We start from the raw sequence: 6,134 nt of genomic DNA on the forward strand, positions 1-6,134 counted from the left end.
AAAATGAACACATTCTGGTCTGTGGATGGAAAGAGAAAGCACATAGATCCTGAGATAGGACTGAGTGACTCATGTGCAAGGAACAAAAAAGACTGTTGTGTCTGGTGCTTGACAAACTAAAGGGATAGTGATAGAAGATGACAGAGAGACAGAGGAGTCTGGGTTTTCTTCCAAGGGTAAGAGGACACCGCTGGTGGATTTTAGAGAAGTAACATGATTGGATTTACAACTTCTGAATTCTCTTTGGCTTCATTGTGAAGAATGGATTACAGAGGGCAAGGGCTGAAGCTTGGACACATGGTGAGAAGTTGCTGAATAATTCATGTGAGGGATAGGGTGGCTTAGACCAGACTGGTAGCACTGAAAATGGAGAGAAAGGGTCAGACTTAAGATTTGTTTTGGTGATAGAATCATCAATTAGGACCTGCTGAACGATGTTGGGGATAAGGGAGAAAGACTAGTGAAGGATGACTCAGGTTTTTGATCTAAGTGCCAGGATAAACACTGACACCATTTGCTGCTATAAGACTGAGGGAGATACAGATGTGGGGTGTGGTAGGGTGGTAGCAACCAGGGGTTTCATTTTGCTCATGCTTGACATGTTTTGAGTCATCCAAGTGGCGGGGGTGCGGGAGGCATTCAGAGGAGTAGTCAGAACCAGTGAAATATTTTTCTCGTAATGGCAACTGAATATTTGTGAATTGAAGATTGAGCATAGGAATAGAAGAAAGGAGAAAATAGTGGAAGGAGGGTATGAGGGAAATAAAGGATTGGATCCAGAGGATTGGTATGGAAAGCAGGAGGGACTCTACTGATGGAAAATAACAATAAAGACAGATGTAGAAATAGAATTGCTTAGATGTTGAGAGGAGAAAAGAGGGTAGAGCTCATGCTGAATACCCTCTGCCAACTAAAGTAAGAGATAAAGTCACCTGCTGATGGAGATTTGAGTGAGAGGAATAATTGGGAGCTTAAGGAGAGAGGGATAGATGTTTTGGAGACTCAGTTGAGAGTAGAGAGCATCAATCTCAATATAGTGCAAGGAGTGAGAAAAGCCCTTGACATCTTTAGAATTCCTTAGTGTTCAAAAGCAAGAACGAAGAATCCAATGGGAATGTCTTGGGCACACAGGTTGGATGAAGACTAGCAGTAGATTAAGGTTAAGGTTGTGTTGTTAGATGAGGTTAAGGGCATGTGTGGGATACGGAAGGGCCTTAGTGTACTGAGTGGGGCTAAGAAGTTAGGTTCTTGGGTAGGCAAGATGCTGGGTGTGTCTGCTGCAGCACAGAGATATGAAGGTGCTGCTTAAAGTGTGGTCCCAGCCCAGCAGCATCAGTCCCTTAGGAGTCTGTTCGAAATACAGAAGCTGGGGTTCCAACCCAAATCTCTGATCAGGGTGTGCATTTTAATTAGAACCCCAAGTGATGTGCTATGCATGTTAAAATTTGTAATGAATGGCTATAGGGAATGAGGCTTTCAAAAGTTAGAACTTTAAAAAATGAAAACTGTGTATTTCTGCTGAAGATCAGAGGATTTTACTTATAGACTGGTTTAATATATCTTTTTGATATATCTTTATGTTTTCCTGATTTAAAGAAAGAAGGTACACTGGTTTTAGAAGTGGAAAATAAGGACATGTATGAAGAAGAAACTACTGTCCAGCCACGTTCTTAAGGCCTCTTACAATATCAGAAGGAACAAAGTAATGACTATGTGAGTGTCCCAGAAGTTTAGCTTCTTCCAGGGACAGACCACTGGGAAGCAGCTCAGCAGCAGAGCAGTTACTTCCTGGTGAGATGAACTTCAGCCAGTTATTTCACCTCGCCTCCGTTTTCTTATCAGCAAAATGGATGTGCAAATAATAGTATATAGGTCTAATGTTAGAGTCACATTAAAAGTTTATATAAATAACTTAGAGCAGTTTCTGGCACATAATAAAAGCTCAAAAATTATTATTATTATATAGTATGGCTGTATCAGGGTAAGAAATCACTAAGCAAAGCAAACTTAACACAATGTCACAGCTGCTCCAGCTTGGAGGTTTTTGAGCCTCTTCAGGTATAAACTATTGTGTTGAAGGTACTCACCAGGCATGACAGTTCAGAGGGGAGAACCCTGGAGGACTGAGGAGGCAAGATACACCCCTAATCTGGTCAGGAAATGGAAGCTAAGGTCTAGGCTAAGGGACACAAGAGGTGGAGACTTTGACAAGGGCAATTAGAAGCAACAGAGCAAAAGCCCAGGTCCTGAGATGGAGTACAAGTCTCCTCTTCCACTTTTGGTGTTATACTTTTTTTCTTTGTTATGTAAGTCCACAGCAGCAATGCAATTGCTTTTGCAGTAATGCAGCCGCAAGCTGAAACCATAAAAGCCAGGAAATAAACATGTGAGCTGCCTTCGAGTGCCGCCGGCTAGGGGTTAAGCAATGTGGGAATCTCCCACTTTCTGATTGTGGCTTGTCAGTAAATTTAAATGAGCACTGATGAAACACTATAAGTGTTCAGCTTAACAATGTGTAAGGTTATATGCAGTGTTTAATTTGCCATGTGCTACATGTAGGGTAGAAAGAATCCATAATTCCTAATGCATTTATTAAGTGTGCTCTTTGAAAATTCCTCTCACTACAGGTTCTGCTTGAACTATATAGTAATACTGTATCTGCGGTATCTGAGAGAGTAATGAAAAACCCTGGTTTTCCTTCTTTAATAGCCTTTGTCTTCCTTTGGGGATGAATGGGAATTGAAATTTGTGGACTGGTAGATTTGTTTGCAAGTGCAAAGATGATATAATTCAGTTGGGCATGGTTTTAACCACATATTTACAGTTCTGAGGAAAAATACACATTATCATTTATTCCTTGAAGAGTGACACAAGTAATATTGGAATTTCTTAGGATTTAATAAAATAACAATCATTTACAGAATATATGGCCTGGGCCAGTAAGCGTTATTTTATTTCAGCCTCGCCCTACCTGTCTGATGTAGTTTCTTTTATTATCCCCATTTTACAGTTGAGGACACAGGCTCAGAAGGGTGAAGTAAATTGGCCAAGGTTACATCACTAGATAGCAGAGATGGACTTTAAACCCATATTTGGCATTTTTAACCAATGTTACCTTTTCTCTTCTTGATTCTGACACTCTTCCTGAGTGTGTCATCCAAATCCATTGCTATATTTAGTATCTATTATAGCAGAAATTCTCCAGCCTTCTAGGATTTCTCTCTCTCTCTCTCTCTCTCTCTCTGTCTCTCTGTCTCTGTCTCTGTCTCTGTCTGTCTCTCTCTCTCTCTCTCTCTTCCTTCCAGCAATAACATAAGAAAGCATTTACTTCAGGTTTAACATGAAATCGTACAGATAAAATTTATGTCAACACAAATCCACATTGAGCAAAAGAGCAAAAGACAAAATATAAACAAAGAAGACTAGTTGGTGGCTATATATAGTTGGACACAGTTTTGTACAGTAAAAAGTCTTATACTAAATAATCATCTTAGATCAGTGGAAGACCAGTCTTCAGTGTTCTGCTGAGATGGGTTGCTTCAGCCTTCTCCTCCTGTTTTCTCCTCGATGTCCTTCTTTAACATGGCAGATAATTGTTTTGGTGATTGCTACCCCCTAGAGTGTGGCCTTGCCAGTTAAGTGCTGTGTGGGCTATTGCAGTCTGCATATTCTTGTCCATATCCACAGTTGCCATAGTTACACCCTATGTAATCATAGCTGCCATAGCCACTATAGTTTTGATCATACCAGAGGCACTATTATAATTTCCATAGCCTCGATCATAATAGTTATTAAATTATTGGTCCCAATTTTGGCCCTGACCTCGGCCATGACCCCCAGTACCACCTTGTCCACCAGCTCCAGCACCTCTTCCTCCTTTTCGTTGTTGCTGTTGCTGTCTATACACTTCTCTGAGTTGTGCAACTTTGATTTCACACTTCCCAGAACCGATATGATAATATTTGCTTTCTAAAAATTTCTTTACTGGCTCTTCGTCTGTATATGTGATAAAACAAAAACTCTTTTCTTTTATTTGTTTTTGTATCCATGGGAAGTTCAGTATTTTCTGTCTCCAAAGGCTCCGAAATATTCTTTAATTTGTTCTTCAGTAGTATCTGGGCTCAATCCACCCACAAAAACCTTTTTGGAGGTTCCTTCGCATTTAAAGCTTTGGCTTTTTTGAAGTCTATCAATTTGCCATCTGCTTTGTGTTCCTTAGCTCCCAAACATTATCAACATTAACAACATCTTTGAAAAGCACAAATCCAAATCCACTTGATCTTCTGGTGACTGGATCTGTTTTAATTATGCAGTCTAAGACATTCACAAATCGAGCTATTCAGTCAGATCTTTCTTGCTTGTATCCCATCTCAAGTCTCCAATAAACATTTTACCGTTATTCTGCTGGTTTAAGTTTTTTGGGTAGATACTCAGAAAGGGGATTGCTGGGTAATAGGGTAATTCTATTCTTAGTTTTTTGAGGAACCTCCGTATGGTTTTCCGTAGTGGCTGTACCAATTTCCATCCCCACCGGCAGTGTATGAGGGTTCCTTTTTATCCACAACCTCTCCAACACTTGTTATTACTTGTCTTGTTGATAATAGCTATTCTTACAGGTGTGAGGCAGAGCGTTGTATGGAGCTGAATTTAAAATAGCAGTGGAAGACAGGTTACCCTTTCTTTTAGGATCCAATTAAAATAACTTCAATCCTGTGTTATTTTCTGTGAGAAATCTAGAAACATCACAATGTTTCCAAAAAATTCTGAAGGATAGAAGACTTACTTTCTTCCATCCTTTCTCATTTTGAATCCTTTCACCTATCTTAGTTGTCCCCGTAACATAAAGCAGTTACTGTTCACTCTCTACATACAGCCTCATCCTGCACATACACACAGCTCCTCCTCCTCCTTTACCCCACATACTACTCTTCTGAAGGCATACTACAACTGCTGGGTTCTCTGGAAAGCAGATATGGAGACAGAATTAGGAGTTGAAGAGATTTATTAGAAAGGGTAGGGGGTAATCTCATGAAAGATAGAATAAGAAGGGAGCTGAATAGGACAGAGAAAGCCTTTAGACTGCAATGCGAATCTGACAAGGGCAAAGGGTAATCTTCCCAATGGACAGAGCTTTGAGATCTGTGTGGAACAATAAGTGGCCCAAAGTAATTTTACACACACACACACACACACACACACACACACACACACACACACACATTTCGCATATCTATAAATTTTATATATTTTACATATATAAATTTTATGTATATAAATTTTAATGTGTGTGTGTGTGTGTGTGTGTGTGTGTGTGTAAAGAGAGAGACAGAGAGACTCATACACTGCCAAATGGCCTGTATAAGTAGTCAGGGTCCTGTAAGGGAAGATCAGACCAGGTCTGGGATGGTAGTATATAGTCATATAGAGAAGTAGACCTAAGTTTGAAGATGTCTGTATCATATGTTAACACCCTCCAAAAGCATTCATCCTCATATTAGTTACCCAGTTAATGTTAGTCCTTGTCTGTAGTCACTACAGAACAACAGGCACATGAATAGAGTGTCACAGTGGCAGAGACAGAGGCTATGCATAATGCCAACGGGAATAGTATGGATAAGGAGCAGCCACTATCCCTGAGGCTGAGCTAGAACACCCTCAGGGCTGAGATCCAGACCTTGTTTGGGAGGTCGTGGCTGTGATTCATTGGATGGAGTCACTTAAGTGCTCCATTAGTGGAACTTTCTGGAAATCCATCTTCCAGGGTGCTGGGGAAAGCTGCTCATAGGGAGGAAGGATTTCGCTAGGGAAAGACCACGGGGTGATAATCAGGGGAAGATGCTGGCCATAGGGTACTGCTGATTGTCATGCCGTTCAGGAGACTGGTGCTGGAGACAGGGCACATGACGCAGGAATCTGCAGAGGGAGCACAAAGGACTCTTAAGTCCCCAGCTTAGCATCATACCAGCTGGCATAGAAAAAGTATTTAAAGGGACCATTCCATATTCACAGAGAAGGCAATAAAAGGTGAATTTGGAGCTGAGGGAACAAACTGATAATTGACATATCCCTCAATCCCTTTTGTCTTTCTTGAGCCTGTCTCTAGTCCAATTAGTCACCAAGTCCGTAATGAAGCC

At 40.8% G+C, this 6,134-nt stretch overlaps 1 pseudogene; it reads right to left on the minus strand.

The window, feature by feature from the left end:
• Positions 1-3,703: 3,703 nt before the first annotated feature.
• On the minus strand, positions 3,704-4,404 carry LOC107506917 (annotated as a pseudogene).
• Positions 4,405-6,134: the final 1,730 nt, after the last annotated feature.

Source organism: Rousettus aegyptiacus, unplaced genomic scaffold (assembly GCF_014176215.1).
Source record: "Rousettus aegyptiacus isolate mRouAeg1 unplaced genomic scaffold, mRouAeg1.p scaffold_m13_p_7, whole genome shotgun sequence".
Lineage (NCBI taxonomy): Eukaryota > Metazoa > Chordata > Mammalia > Chiroptera > Pteropodidae > Rousettus > Rousettus aegyptiacus.